The sequence below is a fragment of the Stenella coeruleoalba genome (genome assembly GCF_951394435.1).
Source record: "Stenella coeruleoalba genome assembly, chromosome: 9".
Taxonomy (NCBI): domain Eukaryota; kingdom Metazoa; phylum Chordata; class Mammalia; order Artiodactyla; family Delphinidae; genus Stenella; species Stenella coeruleoalba.
In genome coordinates this window covers 6746618-6770308 of record NC_137155.1, presented here as the reverse complement: position 1 = coordinate 6770308, position 23691 = coordinate 6746618, and the positions used below count along the sequence as shown (strand labels likewise).

At 39.1% G+C, this 23691-nt stretch overlaps 1 protein-coding gene across 1 annotated transcript in view; it reads right to left on the bottom strand.

The window, feature by feature from the left end:
* LOC307191352 (up-regulator of cell proliferation) overlaps positions 1-10932 on the bottom strand; it is an 81337-nt gene extending 70405 nt beyond the window's left edge. Inside the window, exon 1 of the mRNA XM_079931356.1 lies at positions 10879-10932. The gene's annotated coding sequence lies outside the window, so the exon portion shown is untranslated. The remainder of the gene's footprint in view (positions 1-10878) is intronic.
* Between the last annotated feature and the right edge of the window lie 12759 nt (positions 10933-23691).

The window sequence follows — 23691 nt, the reverse complement described above, 5'->3', positions numbered from 1 at the left end:
TTATAGAGAAAAAATCTGGAAAGATATTAAAAAGGTTAACATTATTTTCATGCAAAAGAATTAGATGATTTGTTTTACTTATTTTCTAATTTTTCTATAGTAATCACATATTAGTTGCATATTAAACAATTATTTTTAAAAAGAAGAAAAAAGAAAGTACTCTATGCATTCACAACTTGGCTAACTGTTTGGTGCAACCGTTTGCTTTCAGCCTATCTTGGATTTTGACATGCCTTCCTCACTAGGCGTAATCATTTCTAGCTTTTGGCTTCAAGTGAGAGACATGCAACTCTTTCTTTCACTTGAACACTTAGAGGCCATTGCAGGTTATTAATTGGCCAATTTCAATATTGTTTTGCCTCAGGGAATAGAGAGGCCTGAGGAGAGGGACAGAGATGACGGGACAGCTGATAAGTCGAGCAGTCAGAACACACACAACATTTATTGATTAAGTTCACCATCTTATATGGGAGTGGTTTGTGGCAATGCAAAACAATTAAAATAGTAATATCAAAGATCGCTGATCACAGGTTACCATAACAAATATAATTCATCTTTTTAATAACTGCATAATAAATAATCCATAGTAAAGAGGTACTATAGTTTAGTCAAACATTCTATTGATTGGCATTCAAGTAGCGTTCAGTTGTTAATTAATTGTGTATATATTTATGCCCCTAGAAACCTGCCTGTGGAAAATATCTGTGTTTGTTTGTGTGTTTGTGTATGCTTTATTTCCACAAGATATATCCCCCAAAATGAAATTTCAAAGAACATATGTATTTTTCATCTTAATATCTATTTCCAGGCTTTTCTTCCCAAAGAATGGAGCAATCCATACTCCCATCAGGAGCATCTGAGGCCCTGCTCTGAAGTATTACGGTTATTGGCTAAATGAAAAAGAATATCCCTTGGCTGTTTTCAATTTCATTTTCCGTGATCACCAGTGAGGCTGGGAATCTTTTCAAACTGTCCTTAGTCATTGGATTTCCTCCAATGTAAATTGTTATTCATACCCTTCACCTGCTTTTTCCATTGGGCCTTTTCCTTATCGATTTTTATAAACTCTGCATATTTTTAAGGAGGAGGAATAAAAACACTGGTGAACAAGGATCTTATAATTTTGAAAAATAATATTTCTTCCAAAAGGGCAAGGCCTTAAGCAATAGAGAGATTTCTACTTCCTTCTGGACCTCTGCTCCTGATAATTCATTTTTTATAATTCCAGTGCTTAAAATCTGTTTTGATTATCTTTTGGTTTTGCTACTTCTCACCATGGTACCAGTTATCATGCATAAAAAATTAACTAACTTGAGGCCTTAGATGACAACACTGTCCTCCACAGAGGATCTGCTTTTGCTTCTGTTAAGCACCTGGAAGTATTATCAGTTTAGAATTATCTCCACCAAATTCAAGGTTTGAGGTCCCCCTCTGCAGACCACCCAGCAGTACAAACCTAGGCTGAAATTTAGAAGAGTTACTTCATGTTGCCACTTAATCTAGGGCCATAGCACTTTGGGATACCAGTGTATTTAGACTCTAGTACAGGTCTTGAATTTGATTTTTGAGCCCATTACTTACAAGGCTGTCAAAACTGTCAAGATGAAAGATTAAGTTTGCTGTGATCATGGTTTCAATTGTCTTTTTTTTGTTTTTTTACTGTGATGAAATACACATAACATAAAATTTACCATATTAACTATTTTTAAGTGTACAGTTCAGTGGTGTTAAGTATATTCATATTGTTGTGCTACCATCACCATGACCCATCTCCAGAACTCTTTTCATCTTGCAAGACTGAAATTCTGTACTAATTAAACAATAACTCCCCATTCCACCACCACCACCCCCCCCAGCTACTGGCAACCACCCTTCTACTTTCTGTCGCTATGATTTTGTCTGTTCTAAGTACTTCATGTAAGTAGAACCATACATTATTTGTCTTTTTGTGATTGGCTTATTTCACTTAGCATAATGTCCTCAAGTTGCATCCATTTTGTAGTATATGTCAGAATTTTCTTCCTTTTTAAGGTTGAATACTATTGCCTTGAATGCAGATACCACATTTTGCTTATCCATTCATACATCACTGGACACTTAGCTGGTTTCGACCTCTTGAGTATTGTGAGTAACGTTGCTATAAACATGCGCGTACAAATATTTCTTCCAGACCCTCTTTCAATTATTTTGAGGAAAGTGGAATTGCTGGATTAAATGGTAAGTCTATGTTTAATTCTTTGAGGAACCACCATTCTCTTTTCCCCAGTGGTTGTACCATTTTACATTCTCACCACCAGTGCACAATTCCAATTTTTCCTCATCCTCACTGACACTTGTTATTTACCGTTTTTTCGATAGCAGTCATTCTAATGGGTGTGAGGTGGTATCTCACTACAGTTTCAATTTGCATTTGCTGAATAACTAGTGATGTTGAACATCTTTTCATGTGCTTATCAGCCATTTGTGTATCTTCCTTAGAGAAAAGCCTATTCAAGTCCTTTGCCCACTTTTTAATCAGGTTGTTTGTTCTCTTGTTTAGTTTCAGGAGTTCTATATATATTCATATTAATCTCTCATGAATATTTGATTTTCAAATATTTTCTCCCATTTTGTGAGTTTCCTTTTTACTTTGTTGATGTCTTTTGATGCACAAATTTTTTAAATTTTCATGAAATCCAATTGGTCTATTTTTATTTTTTTGTTGTTGTTGTCTGCGATTTTTTGGTGTCATATCCAATAAATCAAGGCCAGATCCAATGACATGAAGCTTCTGCCCTATATTCTAAGAGTTGTATAGTTTTCGGTCTTATATTTAGGTCATGGATCCATTTTGAATTGTTATAGATTGAATTGTGTTCCCCCCAAATTCATATTTAAGCCCTAACCCCCAATGTGAGCGTATCTGGAGATGGATCTTTAAGAGGTAATTAAGGTTAAATGAGGTCATAAGGGTGGGTTCCTAATCCTACAGGATTAATGACCTTATAAGAAGAGGAAAAGAAATCAGAGTGCCCCCTCCACCCTCTCTCCATATGTACTGAGGAAAGGCCAGATGAGCACACAGCAAAAGGCAGTCATCTGCAATGCAGGAGGAAGGCCTTCACCAGACACCAACTCTATTGGCACCTTAATCTTGGACTTCCCAGGCTCCAGAAGTGTGAGAAAATTAAATTTACATTGTTTAGCTACCCAGTCTGTAGGATTTTGTTACAGCAGCCCGAGCTCATACATGAGCTTATTTTTGTATATGGTGTGAGGGTCTAACATCATGTTTGCATGTGGATGTCCAGTTTTCTCAGCACCATTTCATGAAAAGCCTGTCCTTTCCCCATTGAATACTCTTTGGCCCCTTGTGGAAAATCATTTGACTATGCGAGGGTTACTTCCGGGCTCTCTATTCTTTTCGGGTAGTCTATATATGTAGGCCTTTTGCCAGTATTACGCTGTTTTGACTACTATGGCTTAATACTAAGTTGTGAAATCAGGATGGCAAGTCCTCTAGCTTTGTTCTTTTTCAAGATAGTTTTGGATATTCAGTGTCCCTTGAGATTCTATATGTATTTTAGAATGGGTTTTTCCATTTGTGCAAAAACTGTCACTGGGATTTTGATAACGACTTCATTGAAATGGTAGATTTCTTTGGTAATACTGATAATCTTAACAATATTAAGATTTCCAATGTGAACGTGGAATGTCTTTTCATTTGCTCATGCATTCTTTAATTTCTTTTAGCAATGTTTTTTAGTTTTCATTGTACATGTCCTTCACCTCCTTGCTTCCTAAGTATTACTAAGTATTTTATTTTTTTTGATGCTAATGTAAATGGAATCGTTTCCTTAATTTCCTTTTGGTTCACTGTTAGTGTGTAGAAGTGCAACTGACTTTTTGTGTTGATTTTGTATCCTGTGACTCTACTGAAATTGTTTATAAGTTCTAACAATCTGTGTATGTGTGTGGAATCTTTAGAGTTTTCTACCTATAAGATCATATCATTTGTGTACAGAGATCATTTTACTTCTTCCTTTCCAATTTGGATGCCTTTCATTTCCTTTTCTTGCCTAACTGCTCTGGTTAGAGTTCCCAAGACTCTGTTAAATAGATATGGTGAAAGTGGACCTTTTTGTCTTGTTCCTGATCTTAGAGGAAAAGCTTTCAGACTTTCACCTTTGAGTGAAAGATGTTCACTGAGGGGTTTTCATATACAGCTTTTATTATGTTGAGGTATTCCTTCTATTCATAGTTTGTTGTGTGTTTTTTTTATCATAAAAAGCTGTTAAATTGTGTAAAATGCTTTTATGCAACAATTGAGATAATCATGTGGTTTTTTTTCCCTTTCTACTGTTAATGTAATGTATTACAATGATTGGTTTTCCTATGTTGAACCATCCTTAAATTCCGGGGATAAATCCGATTTGGTCATGGTATATAGTCCTTTTCCTTTTGAGAAAACTTGGCACAAAGCAAATATTATTTTACCTTTATGAGTTACAAAAAGGGAGTCCGTCTTTTGTGTTTCCATACAAATTGTGCAATTTTTTGTTCTAGTGCTGTGAAAAAATGCCAGTGGTAGTTTGATAGGGATTGCATTGAATCTGTAGATTGCTTTGGGTAGTAGAGTCATTTTAACAATGTTGATTCTTCCAATCCAAGAACATGGTATATCTCTCCATCTGTTTGTGTCATCTTTAATTTCTTTCATCAGTGTCTTATAGTTTTCTGCATGCAGGTCTTTTGCCTTCTTAGGTAGGTTTATTCCTAGGTATTTTATTCTTTTTGTAGCAATGGTAAATGGGATTGTTTCCTTAATTTCTCTTTCTAATCTTCCACTGTTATTGTATAGGAATGCAAGAGATATCTGTGTATTAATTTTGTATCCTGCAACTTTGCTAAATTCATTGATTAGGTCTAGTAGTTTTCTAGTGGCATCTTTAGGATTTTCTATGTATAGAACCATGTCATCTGCAGACAGTGAGTTGTCCTTCTTCTTTCCCCAATTGGATTCCTTTTATTTCTTTTTCTTCTCTGATTGTCATGGCTAGGACTTCCAAAACTATGTTGAATAATAGTGGTGAGAGTGGGCACCCTTGTCTTGTTCCTGATATTAGAGGAAATTCTTTCAGGTTTTCACCATTAAGAATAATGTTTGCTGTGGGTTTGTCATATATTGCCTTCATTATGTTGAGGGAGGTTCCCTCTATGCCCACTTTCTGGAGAGTTTTTATCATAAATTGATGTTTAATTTTCTCAAAAGCTTTTTCTGCATCTATTGAGATGATTATATGGTTTTTATTCTTCAGTTTATTAAGATGGTGTATCACATGGATTGATTTGCATATATTGAAGAATCCTTGCATCCCTTGGATACATCCCACTTGATCATGGTGCATGATCCTTTTAATGTGTTGTTGGATTCCATTTGCTAGTATTTTGCTGAGGATTTTTGTGTCCATGATCATCAGTGATATTGGCCTGTAATTTTTTTGTGTGATATCTTGGTCTGGTTTTGGTATCAAGGTGATGGTGGCCTCGTAGAATGAGTTGGGGAGTGTTTCTCCCTCTGCAATTTTTAGGAAGAGTTTGAGAAGGATAGGTGTTAGCTCTTCTCTAAATGTTTGATAGAATTTGCCTGTGAAGCCATCTGATCCTGGACTTTTGTTTGTTGGGAGTTTTAAAATCACAGTTTCAATTACAGTACTTGTGATTGGTCTGTTCATATTTTGTTTCTTCCTGGTTCAGTTTGGGGAGGTTGTACCTTTCTAAAAATCTGTCCATGTCTTTTAGGTTGTCAATTTTATTGGCATATAGTTGCTTGTACTAGTCTCTTATGATCCTTTGTATGTCTGTGGTGTCCATTGTAACGTCCCCGTTTTCATTTTTAATTTTTTTGATTTGAGCCCCCTCCCTCCTCTTCTTGATGAGTCTGGCTAAAGGTTTATCATTTTTTTTTTCTTTTTTTTCGGTATGTGGGCCTCTCACTGTTGTGGCCTCTCCTGTTGTGGAGCACAGGCTCTGGACGCACAGGCTCAGTGGCCATGGCTCACAGGCCCAGCCGCTCCGTGGCATGTGGGATCTTCCCGAACCAGGGCATTGAACTCGTGTCCCCTGCATTGGCAGGCGGACTCTCAACCACTGCGCCACCAGGGAAGCCCTAAAGGTTTGTCAATTTTATTTATCTTTTCAAAGAACCACTTTTTACTTTCATTCATCTTTTCTATTAGTTTCTTCATCTCTATTTCATCTATTTCTGCTTTGATCTTTATGATTTGTTTCTTTCTACTGACTTTGGGTTTTGTTCTTCTTTCTCTAGTTGCTATAGGTGTAAGGTTAGGTTGTTTATTTGAGATTTTCCTTGTTTCCCGAGGTAAGTCTCTATTGCTATAAACTTCCCTCTTAGAACTGCTTTTGCTGTGTCCCATAGGTTTTGGATTGTTGTGATTTCATTTTCATTTGTCTCTAGGTATTTTATGATTTCCTCTTTGATTTCTTCAGTGATCCATTGGTTGTTTAGAAGCTTATTGTTTAACGTCCAACGTGTTTGTGTTCTGTACACTTTTTTCCTTTCTTGTAGTTGATTTCTAATCTTACAGCATTATGGTCATTAAAGATGATTGTTATGACTTCAATTTTATTAACACATTATTGACCAGAGACGTATTAATACATCTTTTGTTACCCGGATGTTATTGACCAGAGATGTATCAATATGTTCTTAGAGAGTGCTACAATTAACATCACTGTGCAATTTGTTAGAGCATAAATTGATCAAAGTTCTTTATACAACTTACAATTGTCATTATCATTCACATTTTGCTCCATTAAGTTTTTGTTCCAACCTTGTATATATTATATACATAAAATCTTCCAAAATGACAATTGCAAAATTTTGAGTGAAGAATTTTTCAGTCCATTTTATGCACATACTTTCTCTGATTGTCTGATTGACACATGTACTAGTGTCTCAGAAGATGATAGTTTTTCAGAATACAGTTCTGATTCAGATGATGTGAATATTAGACCAATAAAAAGATTTTAAAAAATAGTGACTGATTCTGATACAAAAAGTGAAAATGAAACTCAGGGTGCCAGAGAATGCACCTTTGCTTCTACAGAATAGTGAAGTGAAAACAACATTTCATGAAAATTAGACAGGTATGTCAAGTGTCTCTATTGAAGGCAATAACCCACAAAGTGTTAGTGAAATAAAAGAATTAATTTTTGGCCAGCCAAAATAAAAATCACCAGCTAAAGGCATTACTTTCTGCAAAAATCCCTGGGTCAATAATCAGTAAAATTTACCGAGGCTCGCTTTGTGGCCCAGCATGTGCTCAATCCTGGAGAATACTCCATGTGCACTTGAGAAGAACGTGTATTCTGCTGTTTTGGATGGAACACTCTATAAATATCAATTTAGTCCCTCTGGTCAAATGTGTCATTTAAGGCCTGCATTTCCTTATTGATTTTCTGTCTGGATCATCTGTCCATTGATGAAAATAGGGTGTTAGAGTCCTCCACTGTTTTTGCGTTACTGCTGATTTCTCCTTTTATGGTTGTTAGTAATTGCCTTATAAATTGAGGTGCTCCTATGTTGGATGCATATATATCTACAATTGTTATATCTTCTTCTTGGATTGATCTCTTGATCATTATGTAGTGTCCTCTTTGTCTCTTGTAACAGTCTTTATTTTAAAGCCTATTTTGTCTAATATGAGTATTGCTACTCCAGCTTTCTTTTGACTTCCATTGGCATGGAATACATTTTTCCATCCCCTTACTTTCAGTCTGTATGTTTCCCTGGATCTAAAGTGGGTCTCTTGTAAACAGCATATATACAGGTATTGTTTTGTATCCATTCAGCCAGTCTATGTCTTTTGGTTGGAGCATTTAATCCATTTACATTTAAGGTAATTATCATATGTATGTTCTTATTGCCATTTTGTTAATTGTTTTGGATTTGTTTTTGTGTTTTTTCTTCCCTTCCTCTTTCATTCTCTTCTCTTGTGATTCAATGACTTACTTTAGTGTTGTGTTTGGATTGCTTTTGCTTTTTTGTGTGTATCTATTGTAGATTTTCAGTTTGCTGTTCCCATGAGGTTTTGATGTAGACGTCTGTATATAAACAACAATATAGATTGTTTTAATTCAATAAAGACAATATAGATTGTCTATAATTTCAAATGCATTTCCGATATCCTGCATTTGTGCTCTCCTCTTCTCACAATTGCTGATTTTGATATATTTGTGTGCAGATGATTTCCTACCTTTACTGTATGTTTGCCTTTACCAGTGAGCTTTTCATTCATAATTTTCTTGTTTCTAGTTGTGGCCTTTTCTTTTCCACCTAGAGAAGTTCCTTTAGCACTTGTTGCAAAGCTGGATGGTGGTGCTGAATTCTCTTAGCTTTTACTTGTCTGTAAAGCTTTTGATTTCTATGTTGAATCTGAATGACAGCCCTGCTGGGTAGAGTATTCTTGGTTGTAGGTTCTTCCCTTTCATCACTTTAAGTATATTGTGCCACTCCCTTCTGGCCTGCAGAGTTTCTGCTGAGAAATCACCTGACAACCTTATGGGAGTTCCTTTGTATATCGTTCGTTGCTTTTCCCTTGTTGCTTTTGATATTTTTTCTTTGTCTTTAATTTTTGTCAGTTTGATTACTATCTGTCTCAGTGTGTTCCTCCTTGGGTTTCTCCTGCCTGGGACTCTCTGCACTTCCTGGACTTGGGTGACTGTTTCCTTTCCCGTGTTAGGGAAGTTTTCAGCTATTATCTGTTCAAATATTTTCTCAGACCCTTTCTCCCTCTCTTCTCCTTCTGGGACCCCTATAATGCAAATGTTGGTGCATTTCATGTTTTCCCAGAGGTCTCTCAGACTGTTCTCATTTCTTTTCATTCTTTTCTCTTTATTCTGTTCTGCAGCAGTGATTTCCACCATGCTGCCTTCCATGTCACTTATCCGTTCTTTTGCCTCAGTTATTCTGCTACTGATTCCTTCTAGTGTATTTTTCATGTCAGTTATTGTATTGTTCATCTCTGTTTGTTTGTTCTTTAGTTCTTCTAGGTCTTTGTTAAACATTTCTTATGTCTTCTCAATCTGTGCCTTCACTCTTTTTCTGAGATCTTGGATCATCTTTACTACCATTACTCTGAATTTTTTTCAGGTAAGTTGCCTATCTCCACTTCGCTTAGTTGTTTTTCTGGGGTTTTATCTTGTTCCTTTATCTGGGACATATTCCTCTGCCATCTCATTTTTTCTAACTATCTGTGATTGCAGTTCCTGTTCCACAGGCTGTAGGGTTGTAGTTCTCTTGCCTCTGCTGTCTGCCACCTGAGGCTGTCTGGTGGGAGGGACTGGTACCTGCCCACTGGTGGGTGGAGCTGGGCCTGGTCCCTCTGGTGGGCAGGGTTGTGTCTGAGTGTGTGTGCATTATTGGGTGGCTGTTTATTAAGGAAGACTTTAAGCAGCCTGTCTGCTGATGCATGGGGCTATGTTTCAGTCCTGTTGGTTGTTTGGCCTGAGGTGTCCCAGCACTGGAGCCTTCAGGCTGTTGGGTGGTGCCAGGTCTTGGTGAGAACATGGCACCCTCCTAGAGGGCCCACGCCAATGAGCACTCGCCACAGCCACCACCACCAGTGTCCCTTTCCCCACAGTGAGTCACAGTTGCCTCCTACCTCTGCAGGGTACCCTCCAACAATAGCAGCTAAGTCTGGCCCAGTCACTTATGAGGTCACCGCTTTTTTCCCTGGGTCCTGGTGCACATGAGACCCTGTGTACACCCTCCAAGAGTGGAGTTTCTCTTTCCCCCAGTGCTGTGGTCAAACCCCAGTGGCTTTCAATGCCAGACTCTCTGGGGGCTCTTCCTCCCATTCCCAGGCCCCCAAGCTGAGGAGCCCGACATGACGCTCTGAACTTTCACTCCTGTAGGAGAACAAATTCCACCCAGTGTGTATGGGATTCGATTTTATGGTGATTGCACCTGTCTTACCATCTCTTTGTGGCTTCTTCTTTGCCTTTGGATTTAGGATTTAGGGTATCCTATCTTTTTTGGTAGGTTCCAGCATTTTTTTTTTTTTTGGTCAGTGGTTTTTCAGCAGTTAGTTGTGATTCCGGTGTTTCCATAAGAAGGGGTGAGCTCACATCCTTCTACTCTACCATCTTGCCTCCTCTCCTTCCATAAACTCTTTTCAGGGACATATTTTGTTGATATATTTTTTTCCTTTGAATGGGCCACACTTTCCTGTTTTTTTGTATGCCTTGTAATGTTTTTGTTGAATACTGGACATTTGAATCTAATAATGTGGTAGCTCTGGAAATCAGATTCTTCCCCCTTCCCCAGGGTTTGCTGTTGTTGTTGTTTTTGATTGCCATAGGCTGTCTCTGTCCTGAGAATCAGCCTAAGGTGTAAAGTTAAGGGCTTATGTCTTTTCTGAGACTCTTCTTAGGCATGTGTAATCACTTTCTAATTTTACCCATATATGCAGCTGTTTTTTAATAGTCTAGCCTTTAATGTCTGTCTCCCAAAAGAGGAAAAGCAAAAAATGAAGGGGGGATGAAGAGTGCTGGCCTTTAAATATCTTGAAAGACACTTGAGCCAGATGGGGTAGGGGCTTGCAATAATGGGAGGAGGTGCAACAACAATGGCTCCCCTCTAGCTCTATTTGTCTGCACCTCTGTGATCAGAAGCAGCAATCAACAATCATATAACAGATCCCTATTATTTGAAAGAAAAGGTACTTGTTGCCCACCCTGACTCTCACAAGCTGGGTGCAAGTTGCTCCAGGAACACAGTCACACAGATTGTGTGTTGGGAATTGGTAGCTGCTACTGTGCCAAGTGCTGATTATTGACAGAAATTTACCATCCAAGGGTTCCCCTAAAAGTTACCTGTGTTCAACAGACTCCAGAGGTCCAAAACAGTTACATCAGATGATTCTGCTGGTGCAATTTTTGCCTAGTTGGGTAGACAGATTCCTGGTGTTTCTGGCTCCACCATCTTCCCAGAAGCCTCCTTTTAAAAAAAAAAAAACAAAAAAAAAAAGTTTTGTTTTCATTCATTTTCCCTGCCATTTTTCTAATTTATATTTCATTCATCATCTCTGTTCTAATCTTTATTATTTATTCCTTGTGCTAGCTTTTGGTTTAATTTCTCCCTCCCTTCTAAGGACAGTTTGGGGCAGATTTAGGATTCTTGATTGACACTTTTTGGTGGTTTTCTTTTGGCACTTTGAATATACCAGCCCACTGACCTCTGGCCTCCAAAGTTTCAAGTGAGAAATCTGCTGATAATGTTACTGAAGATCACTTCTATGTGATGAATCACTTCTCTCTTGCTGCTTTCAAGATTTTCTTTTGCTTTCAACAGTTTCTATGTCTCAGTGTGACCTTCTTTGAATTCATCTTACTAGGCGTTCATTAAGGTTCTTGAGTGTTTAAGTTCATGTCTTTCTTCAAATTTGGGAAGTTTTAAGGCATTATTTCTTCAAATAATCCCTTTGCTCCTGTCTGTCTCTCTCTTCTTCTGGGACTCCCACAATGCATGTTGATACTCTTGAAGATGTTCCACAGGTTCCTTGGGCTTTGTTCACTTTCCTTCAATCTTTATTCTTTCTGTTCTGCAGACTTGACAATTTCAATTGTTTTATCTTCTTGTTCACTGATTCTTTCTTCTCCTACTCACATCTGCTTTTGACTGGGATCTAGTGAGTTTTTCATTCAAGTTATTGTACTTTTCAGCTCCAGAATCTCTTTTTAGTGTGCTCTTATACTTTCTCTTTATTCATAGTTCCATTTTGTTCATACATCATTATCTTGACTTTCTCCATGTATTCCTTTAGTTTTTTGAGCGTCTTTAAGACAGGTTTTTTTTAATTCTTTGTCTATTGGGTCTGCCATATGGCCTTTCTCACCAGTTTCTGTTGATTTTTTTTTCTTTGCATGGAAAAAATTTTTTTCCTGTTTCTTTGCACATAATTTTTTTCCCTGAAAATTTAATATTTGAATCTAACAATGTAGTAAGTCTGGAAATCAGATTTTTCCATTTCTCAAGCGTTTCCTTTCATTTTTGTTTACTTTATTGGTATTTTTATTGTTTTATGCTCTCTCTCCCAGGGATAAGCCTGAGGTATAAACTTAAGGTCTTATCAGGTCTGAGTCTGTGTTTTTCCTTAGACATGTATGGTGATCTGTACATGGGTTGCTTTTGAATGTCCTAGTCCTTAAATGTCTGGCTCCCCAAATAAGGAGAAAAGATAAATAAAGATGGAGAGAAAAGTGCCAGCTCTTTAAATCTCCTAGAAGTTGTTTCAGCTGTAGGGCTTGGGGCTTGCAACAATGGGAGGGGTGGTGCAGCAATGACTGCCCAGTTCTGTCTGTACTTCCATTATCAGAAGCAGCAATCAACAATCAGAAAACAGGTCCCTGATATTTGGAGGACAGGGTCCTTATTGCCCACTTTGGGTCAGCAAGCTGCATGTAAGATGCTCCTGGTACAAATGCACAACTGACTGTCTCAGAGCTGAGGTTGGGGGATGGGTAGCAATTGCTGAAATTGACCAAAATTAACTGCAATTTCCCGTTCAAGCCTTCTCCTTGAAGTTGCAAGTCTGAATAGACTTCAGAGTTCCAACATAGCTATATCAAGCAGATTCTGCCAGTATAACTGTCCAGGAAAGAAGACAAGGTTCCCGGCACTTCCTACTCTGTCTTCCCAGAATCCCAAAACTCTTTTTATATATTGCTGAATTCTACTTACTAATGTTTCATTGAGGAATTTTTGCATCTGTATTCATGAGAGATATTAATCTGCAGTTTTCCTTTCTTGAATGGTCTTTGTATGGTTTTGGTATCAGGATAACACTGGCCTCACAAAATGAGTTGGGGAATTTCTCCTTTTCTGCTTTCTGGTAGATAATGTGTAAAATTGCTTCTTCTTTTAATGTTTGGTAGAATTCTCTGCTGAAAACATCTGATTCTTTCTTTGGAGTTTTTATGTTTTATTTCTATTTTATTTATTTGGCCACACTGCATGGCATGTGGGGTCTTAGTTCCCTGACCAGGGATTGAATACACGCCCCTTGCATTGGAAGCATGGAGTCTTAACCACTGGACCGCCAGGGAAGTCCCTTCTTGGGAGGTTTTAAATTAAAAACTCAATTTCTTTAATATTTATAGAACTATAAAAAATTTATATTCCATATTGGATGATTTTTGAGGAATTAGTCCATTTCACGTTAGTTGTCAAATTTATGTATGTAAAATTATTTATATTTCCTTATTACTTCTTTGAGATCTACAAGATTTGTAGTGGTATCCCACTTCATTTCTGATATTGCTAATTTGTGTCACTTGGCAATATTATTGATCTTTTCAAAGAACCATCTTTTGCTTACTTTCTCTATTGTTTTTCTACTTTCAATTTCATTATTTCCCTACTTCTGCACCAGATAGGATCCTAAAGTGAGAGCTTACATGATTTTCTTGAGACTTTCCCTTTTTTCTAATGTAAGAATTTGGTGCTATAAATTTATCTCTAGCACTACTTTAGTTATAGCCCACTTGTCTTGGTATGTTTTAATTTCATTTTCATTTAGTTCAACGTGTTGTTTTTATTTCCCTTGAGAGTTCCTCTTTGACTCAAAGATTATTTAGCAACTTGTTTCCAACTAGAGATTTTCCTGTTATCTTTCTGTTACCGATTTTTAGCTTGGTTCATTTGTGGTGAGAACACACACAGTATGATTTCACTTATTTTAAACATGTTGAAGTTTGTTTTATGGCTCTATCATGGTAAGTGGTCTATCTTGGTAAACGACCCACGGGAACTTGAAAAGAATGTGTATTCTGCTGTTGTTGGGTGAAGTGGTGTGTGTGTGTGCATGCTGCATCCTGTTAACTTATGGTACTGTTATTATATAATCTTGCTGATTTTCCACATAGTTCAGTCAATTATTGAAAGAGGGGCATTGAAGTCTCCAACTATAATCATGGGTTTGTCAATTTCTCCTCTCAGTTCTGTCCGTTTTTGCTTTAAGTATTTTGCAGCTCTGTTGTTTGGTACATACAAATTTAGGATTGCCATGTCTTCTTGATAGCCTTGACCCTTTTAGTATTATGAAATGCCCCTCTCTGACCCTAGTAATTTCCTTTGCTCTAGAGTCTACTTTATCTGACATTAATGTAGCCACTACAGCTTTTTTCTGATTAATGTTTGCATTGCATATCTTTTGCCATCTTTTTACTTTACTACCTATACCATTAATTTTGAACTGAGTTTCTTGTGGGGAGCATATAGTAGGGTCTTGTTTTTTATCTACTCTGTTCTTCTCTTTTAGTTGGTATATTCAGACATTTACATGTAATGTAATTATTGATATGCTAGGACTTCAGTGGGGTTTTTTGTTTCATTTTGTTTCTTTCCTCTGTTTTCTTCTTCTGCCTTCCTTTGGGTTACTTGTACCTTTTTTTCTTTTAGAATTCCATTTTGCTTTATCAATAGTGCTTTTGAATGTATCTCTTTGTATAGACATTTAGTTGTATTATATTATGCACACATAACTTTTCATAGTCCTCTGGTGTCACGATTTCACCAGTTTGAGTGAAGTGTAAAAACCTTTCAATCCTTTCAGTTCCTTTACCCTCTGTCATTTATAATACAATTGTCCTAAATATTTCCCCTACATGCTTTGAGATCCATAGACAATGTTACAATTTTTGCTTCAATCACCAAATGTAATTTAGAAAACTTAAGAAGAGAAAAAATTCCATTGTATTAAGTAATATTTTTACTCTTTCTATTGTTCTATCTCCTTTCCTGATGTTTCAAGAATTCTTCTTTTATCATTTCCTTTCCAGTTCAGCCCTTTTTAAAAAATATAGGGTGGATCTACTGGTGACAAACCCTTCTAGTTTTCCTTCATCTGAGAATGTCTTGATATCTATACACTTTATTCCTAAAGAATATTTTCACTGCATATAGACTTCTTAGTTATAGTTGTTTTCAGCACTTGGAAATGTGATGCCCCTTCCTTCTGGCCTCTTTAGTTTCTGATAAGAAACTTGCTGTAATTCAAATTGTTTTTTTACTTATAGGTAAAGTATTGTTTTTTTCTTTCTGCTTTCAAGATTTTTCGTCTTTAGTTTTCAGAATTTTGACTATGATGTATCTTGGCATGATATTTTGGGGGTGCATCCTATTGTGGGTTAGCTCAGCTTCTTGAATCTATAGTTTTATGTCTTTTGCCAAATTTTTTTTTCAGTCATTATTTATTCAAATATGTTTTCAACCCCACCCTCTTTCTCCTCTCCCTCTGGGATGCAGATGAGATAAATATTAGATCATTTGTTATACTACCATAGGTCCCTGAGCCTCTATTCACTTTTTTTTTTCCAATCTATTTTTCTCTGTTGGTTAATTTCTATTGTTTTATCTTTACTTTCACCAATCCTTTCCCTATCATTTCCACTCTGCTGCTGAATCCTTCTAGTGAGTTTACTATTTCCTTTATTGTAATATTCAGTTTTAAAATTTCCACTTGGTTCCTCTTTATATTTTGTATTTCTTTGCTGAGACTTTCTAGTTTTTTGTTTCAAGCATTTTCAGAATTTTTTATTAAAGTATTTTTATCATGCCTGCTTTAAAATCTTTGTCAGAAAATGCCCATCTCTGTGTCATTTCTGGTTTGGTGTCTGATGATTATCTTGTCTTTCTCAAGTTAAGGTAGTCTTGGTTCTTGGTATAATGAGTGATTTTCAGTTGTACCCTGGACATTTTGATTACTGCATTGAGACTCAGATCCTATTTAAATCTTCTGTTTTACAGGCTCCTCTCACATCACATCAGCACAGAAGGGAAGACCCCACCTCAATTCTGCCAAGTGGGGGTGAAATTCCATCACCCTGGCTGGGAGGGTATGATGATTAATTTTATATACATGTATCCCCTCTTTTTTGGATTTCCTTCCCATTTAGGTCACCACAGAGCACTGAGTAGAGTACCCTGTGCTATACAATAGGTTCTCATTATTTATCTATTTTATACATAGTATCAATAGTGTATATTGACCCCAATCTCCCAATTCATCCCACCCCCCTTTCCCCCTTGGTATCCATGTTTGGATAACTAATGAAATTTAAATGGAGTCTGTAAATTAGTAAAGAGTATTGTATAGATGTTAATTTTCTCAATTAAATAATTATATTACAGTTATGTAATATACTAACATTAGAAGCTGGATGAAGGGTAAACAAGAACTCTGAGTATTGTTATATTTCAAACAACTTTACAGACGTATAATTTACCCACTAGCAATCCTGCTCTCCCTCAGCCCTAGGCAACTACTAATACACTTTGTCTCTAGAGTTGCCTATTCTGGACCTTGCACATAAATGGAATCATATGGAAATGGAAGCTTTTCGTAACTGGCTTCTTTCTTTCAGCATAATGTTTTCGAGGTTCATCCATTGTTATGTGTTGAATTGTGTACCCCCAAAAGATGTTCAAGTTCTAATCCCAGTACCTGTGAATGTGCCTTTATTTGAAATTTAGATCTCTGCAGATGTCAAGTAAAGATGAGGTCATTAGCTGTGGTGGGCCCTAATCCAATGATTGAGTCCTCATAAAGAGGGGAAATTTGGACACAGTGATAGATACACTTAGAGGGAAGATGAGATCAAGACACAGGAAGAACACCATTTGCAAGCCACAGAATGCCTGAGGCTACAAGAAGCTAGAGGATAGGCATGGAAAAGATTTTCCTTCACACCCCTCAGAAGAAACCAACCCTGCCAATACCTTGATTTCAGACTTCCAGCCTCCAAAACTATGAGACAATAAATTTCTGTTAAGCCTCCCAGTTTCTGGTACTTTGATATGGCAACCCCAGAAATTGAATATATTCATGATACAGCATATTATCACTACCTCGTTCCTTTTTATTGCCAAAATTATTCCACTGTGTGGCTGTATGACATCTGGCTTATCCACTCAACATCTGGGTTATTTTGACCTTTTGGCTAGCATAAAAAATGTTGCTGTAAATATCTGCATACAAGTTTCTGTGTGGACATGTTTTAATTTCTCTTGGGTATATACCTAAGAATGGAATTGCCAGGTCATATAATTCTATGTTTACCTTTTTAAGGAACTGCCAAACTATTTTCCAAAGTAGCTGCACCATTTTATATTCCCACCAGTGAAGTGTGAGGGTTTCAACTTCTCCACATCCTCACCAACACTTGTTACTACCTGTCCTTTTGATCATAGCTAAGAGAGTATGAAGTAGTATCTAATTGTGGCCTTGATTTGCATTTTTGTAATGACTAAGGATGTTGAGCTTTTTTTGTTTTATGTGCTTATTGGCCATTTCTATATCTTCTTTGAAGAAATTTCTACTCAAATCCTTTGCCTAGTTTTTAATGAGTTTATCTTTTTTAATGACTTGTAAGAGTGTATATATTCTGGATACTTCCTTATCAAATATATGATTTGCAAGTATTTTCTCTCATTCTTTTTGCTTTCTTGATGGTGCTGTTTGAAGCACAAAAGTTTTACATTTTTATTAAGTCCAATTTGTCAACTTTCATATCTTTTATTATATTTGCAAGACTTCAGTATATCTAAAATTATTTCAACATAAAAAAACTATAAAAATCTATGTAAAAAGTTTAGAAGACTATGTTCTAGACTACCAAAAGGAAGGAGAAATGGAATTTTTCATTTGCTATTCAACACAATTCTGTTTCTTTTCTTTTTTCTAGATTATACAAGTGATGCAAATTCTCTGGAAATTTTAGAAATTAACATCATTAGTAAACTCACCATACAGGGATAACCATCACTGTCACTGAAGTTTATAGTCTCACACAAGCTTATAAACACTCATAAAAATTGAGGATCATTTGTTCTATGAGGGGCGAGCCATGTAAACAATGTGGGGATGGATGACTCACGGACTAACAGGAATTTGTGTTGCCATGCTACACCAAGGAGAGGTGGTGCCGGGGCCATTCAGCGGGCAATGACTTGAACTGGCTTTACAAGGTGAATGATGGCTGTGCTTTAGGGGAAAAAGAGAGAGGAAGTTTTCTAGAGGGCAACCAGGAGTAAAGGAATGTCAACGGAGCAGTGATGTAAACCCCTGATAGTAAGCCACACTGGATGACACTGGATTTTGAAGGGGCTTCCATGGCATGGGATGCAATCCATGCAGGCCACGGGGCATCCTTGAAGACTTCTGGACAAAGACATGGCCGGGGACCATGGAAATGTCTGAGATACATTTTATATTCGGCGTACTCACATGCAGATGACCATACATCCTGGTTGGTCAGAGACAGCCTCAGATTACACCTTTGGTCCTAGAGTTGCACCCCCTTTCATTCTCAAAAGCGCCCAAATTTGGAGGATAAATATTATCATCTACACACACACACACACACACACACACACAACAGAACTTTCACAATTCTCACCTTTATTATGCGAAATGCACTGAGATTTTGCGTTCTATTTTATTTCATTAAAAATATATATATATTGGTTGCAACCCATTAAACTGACTTTGACACACTAATAGCTCCTAGCCCAAAAACTCTGACCTAGATGCCTGTCAGGTCCTGGGAAAAGGGGGAAGAAGACAGTTAAGTTTGGATATGTACAGTTTAAGGCCGTGGTTCTCACCCTTGCCAGTGCATCAAAATCAACTAAAGCATTACTGAAAATGCACATCTCCAGGCCCACTGCATAGAAAGCTCTACTACGTGTATTTCTATGGAAAGAGCTGTAACATATTTGACAAATAACACATGAAAGGGGATGAATACTTACAGAATTAAGTTCAAAGCAGAACCACTACTTTCAGGAGTATGTGACAGCCTGGGATGGAACACGGCGGGGGGATGGGTCAGAGGGCATGGCTGCGGTACCTCCTGGGTGCTCGGCGGGTCCCTGTTAAAGCAACGACCGCCCCTCTCTCCGCCAGCCTCCCTAGACCCTCACTGACCCGAGAGGTAGGGTCGCGTGGCGGCAGAGACCAGGGGAGAGGCAACTGGCGGCGCGGCCACTCCGGGTCGCCAGAGCCTGCTTCGCTCGCCGGCGCCAGGACGCGCCGACACGCGCCGAGACTCGCCACAGGCAGAACACCGCCCCATAGTGCCCCGCGGCGCGCACGCGCAGGCGGCCGTTCCCAGCTTGTAGCACAGCGCGGCGGCCGAGCCGGCCAGTGGCCGCCTCTGGCAGCCCCGGGCCGGTAGCCCCTGTCCCCAGCAGCGGCGGCAGGATGGCGCTGAGGCGGACCCAAAAGGTAAGGAGTCCTCCCGCCCTCGGGCTCCTTGCTAGTCCGAAGCGTCGATTCGCGGGCGGGGGTGGCGCGGCCGCCAAGTGAACGGCGGCTGAGAAGGAACAGGGTACGGTGACACCTGCCAGTGACGGAAGCAGAACCAGCGCCCGCGCGGCCTTAAAAGGGAACCGCGCTGCGCGGGGTTGGGGCGGGGGGCGAGGTCACGTGGGGCTAGCGTGGGGCGGGCGCGGGGCGGGGCGAGCGGAGCGTCTCCACCCGGCACTTGGAACCAGCTGCGGACTCGCCACGCCTTGGGCCATGTGCGCGGGCATCCTGGGCAGAGTGACGGCGGCTGGCCCCAGAGGAAGGAATGTATGCCCTTGTCGGGGGATCTGGAGGGCTGAGCAGAGGAGTCGACGTTTGAACTGGGCCCTAAGGGATGAGTAGGGTCTCTGCAGGTGCAGAAAAGGGACAAGGGGATTCGTGGCCCGGGAGAGACGTGGTCGGGCTTGGGGCGGGGAGGGGATGACTGGGGTTTAAGCGCAGCTGGAGCTGGGGATGGGAGTGGGTGGGCCTTAGGGGCAGTGCTGGGATAACTTTTTTGTCCTGTAAGTAATTGGGAGTCTTTGCAGGCGTTTAATATATTAACTAGAATTTGGAAAATGCACAGCAGTAGAAGAAAGAAAAGGTATTTTCAGTTCTGCCAGATTTCAGTTCTGTTTGTTGACATTCTAGCATATCTACTACCAATCTTTTACCTCTACTTAAAATAAATTATGCTATATTTTGTATCCCGCTTTTTCATATAGTTTCATAACTGTATTCATAACTGTAATTTTTAGTATTCATAACTGTAATTTTTTTTTTTTTCCGCTACGCGGGCCTCTCACTGTTGTGGCCTCTCCAGTGGCAGAGCACAGACTCCAGACGCTCAGGCTCAGCGGCCATGGCTCACGGGCCCAGCTGCTCTGCGGCATATGGGATTTTCCCGGACCGGGGCCGAACCCGCGTCCCCTGCATCGGCAGGCGGACTCTCAACCACTGCGCCACCAGGGAAGCCCCATAACTGTAATTTTTAACATTAGCATTCCGTAAGTACATTACCAGTAATTTATTTAATCATTACCTGTAGTGAATAAACACACTGGACATGGATGTCAGAGGGCAAGGCACTTAATCACTCCCACCCTCCGTGTCCACATGTTTTCACAGGTGTTTTTTTGAGACTTAGATGATACATGTTTAGTACATGCTTGGCATATATCAAGTGCCTGGTATGAGTTAACTGCCCCTGATATTCTAAATTTTATATAAAGTAAATAATGCTGTAATAAGCATCATTGTGTGGTGAGTTTAGGCTTGATTGCCAGAGGTGAGATAGCAGGATCTCTAAGGGTATGGGTCCTTTTTAATAAACAGCTCTCCAAAAAGGAATGTTTTCGGCAAATTATTCTCTGAAAGAGGTCATCTGTCATCCTAGGACTTTGAGACAGGTGAATGACATGCTCAGATCTGTGTTGCAAAAAGAGCCTTCTGGCTCTGATGTGGCCTGGAGTGGGGCCAGACACTGGAACAAAGGGAGAGTGGAGGGTATTGTGAAAGTCCAGCAAAGGCTTCATCCGAGTGAATGACCATGGAATGGATACCGAGGCAAGAACTGTACTTGGATGATGTGGAAGGGTAGACTTGACAAGACTTGAAAAAGAGTATGTGGTGAAAGTGAGAGAGGGAGGTGCACAAGATGGGTAGCTGGGTGGGTGGTAGTAGTATTGCCTGTGTTGGGGAATCAGACATTGTGAGGGCAGGGAGCAGGGTGCGGGAGATAAGGAGGGTAGGTTTGAACTTACATGTGTGAACATGTAGGCTGGTAAGATTTACAAAAAGGAGAACTGAGAGTAACAAGTTTGGACCTTGAGGATGACATGGGAACCGTAGATGTAACGTGATTGAGGTCACAAGGCCAGGGAGGACTTTCCTTGGTAGGAACCAATAAAGGAAGTAAGCAGAGCTGGCTTCACCAGTATGTGACTCGTAACTCATAACTCGTAACGTCTCACTTGCTATGAAGGGCCCTGCCTTTGGTTTAATGCTGTGCAGTCACCGTCTTGAAATTCTCAATAATTTTGACCAAGAAAGCCCGCATTTTCATTTTGCACGAGGACCCTGCAAATTCTGTATCAAGGCCTGGAAGAAACAGCCCACAGTGGTCAGAAGACATCACTGGGATGAGTTAGGAAGCCCTGGCTGCAAGTAACAGAGACCCAGCCACCCTTGTTCACAGAATTGGAGGTCCATAGAGCTTTGGAAGTGATTTTGGAGCTCCTGCTCTGTGTTTGTGAAATTCTCTGGACTGAGTAGCTCTGGGCCCCAGAGCCCACTGGACATACCCTGGGAGACAAGGAGGCGTTGGCTTCCAGAAGTTCTCAGAAAGCCCAGCAAATCATTTTTTTTTCCTTCACCCCTTGTTATGAATCATTTCACATGCTCATTCTTGAACCGGTGGATGGTAAGGGGTGCAGCTACTCTTAGACCTGGAGCTGAAGGTGAGTCTGCGTCTCCTGAGGGACTGGAACTGAACAGGAGCTCTTCAGGACAGAGGAAGAGGAGTGGCTGCCAGCAGTATGAGGCCTGATCAGGAGGTGGCCTTGCACTATGTCCCCTTAGCTCCCAACCCACAGCCCTTGCCAGCCAACTTCATACCTTTTTAAAAAGTTTCTTCCAAAGAGTTGAGTATTTGTACATGAACTTTCAGTTTATTGATAAAGTATTTCCTTCAATTAAACAAGAATTCACATTTAAAAATCTGAATATGTGTCAGTGTAACATTTCTAAACGTCTTCAACAGGGACAGGGATTTATGCGGCAGCATTACATTTATGTTTACATTAATGATTATTTTTTGCTTTTTAAGGCAATAGGTATCCTTTAGAGAAAATTTGGAAAATACCCCAAAATGCAGTCTTTTAAAAAGTCATCTGTAGCCCCATGGGATAATTATGGTTAACGTTCTGATAAGATTTCATTGCAGTCTCTTCTCTGTGAATGTGCGCTTCTGATTATCAGAGTCACGTGGTGCATCAAGTTTTATATTCTGCCTTTTCCCCCTCTTTTTACCTTAATGTTGTTTCATGACTTTTACTCCTGTAGTCTTTAGAAACTATAATTTTTAATGATTGCATAATACTTGATTTAGCTTTTCAGAAAAAGTTAACTCTTTTTCTGACTATGAATGTTAGTTGTTCTTCAGAGAGAACTTGGAAAATCAGGAAAGTATAGATAATACCATATTTCATCTACTCTAAGATGAACTGTTTTTTTACCTTTTCACATCTCTGAAATTGGGATGCTGCTCAAAATCGCTGTCAGCCCGGCAGCAGTTGTAACTTGGTTGTCACCATCTGTATGTGAAAGCCATGTCCCAGCAGTGTATACTGAGGTTAAGTGCATTGTTGGTGTGTTGAGTAATTGCTTTAAAAATGTCTTCAAGAAGATACTGTGGGAGGGAGACACAGGAGGGAGGAGATATCGGGATATATGTATATGTATAGCTGATTCACTTTGTTATAAAGCACAAACTAACACACCATTGTAAAGCAATTATACTCCAATAAAGATGTTTTTAAAAAAAAGATACTGTGACTTAATGCTGAAAATAAAAGCTTTTGTGGACACAGGCACAGAAGCAGAACAGTGGGGAATAAGTTTCATATCAATGGAATAAATGTTGCTGGAGAAAGGACTGCAGTTCTTTGTTTCCACGCCAAGCTAGCCAGATGCTTCATAGACCACAGAAAGGAAGGTTCCACCTACCCTCAGGTCGGTGAGGCTGGGTCCCCTTTACTCACCGAGGTTTGTGCAAAGAGATTGTGTATTGTGGGCCTTTGCGGAATGGATATCAGTGGCTTGGAAGAAAACTCCAGAAACAGTATAGTGGAGGACTGTTGAAGAATTGCCACATCATCATTGCCTGGAAGGCACAGGATGATGGTGAGGACATCCGTGACCCAGGGTTCGTATTGGACTCTAAACGGGAAGAACCAATTTATTTATTTCACTTGTTTTTCCTTTTTGGTGTGTGTGGTATGCATGAGTGAGTGAAAAACAAAAGCATGTGCCCAAGTGAGCTTAAAGCTGAGTTTTAAAATAGAAGTTTTAAGTGTAAACAATATCATAATGATATCACTTGTGTGTGGAATTTTTAAAAAATGAGACAAATGAACTTGTTTACCAAACAGAAATAGATTCATAGACATAGAAAACAAACTTACGGTAACCAAAGGGGAAAGGGTTGGGGGGCGATAAATTAGGAGTTTGGGTTTAACAGATACATACTATAAAATAAACAATAAGGACCTACTGTGTAGCACAGGGAACTATATTCAATATCTTGTAATAACATATAATGAAAAATAATCTGAAAAAG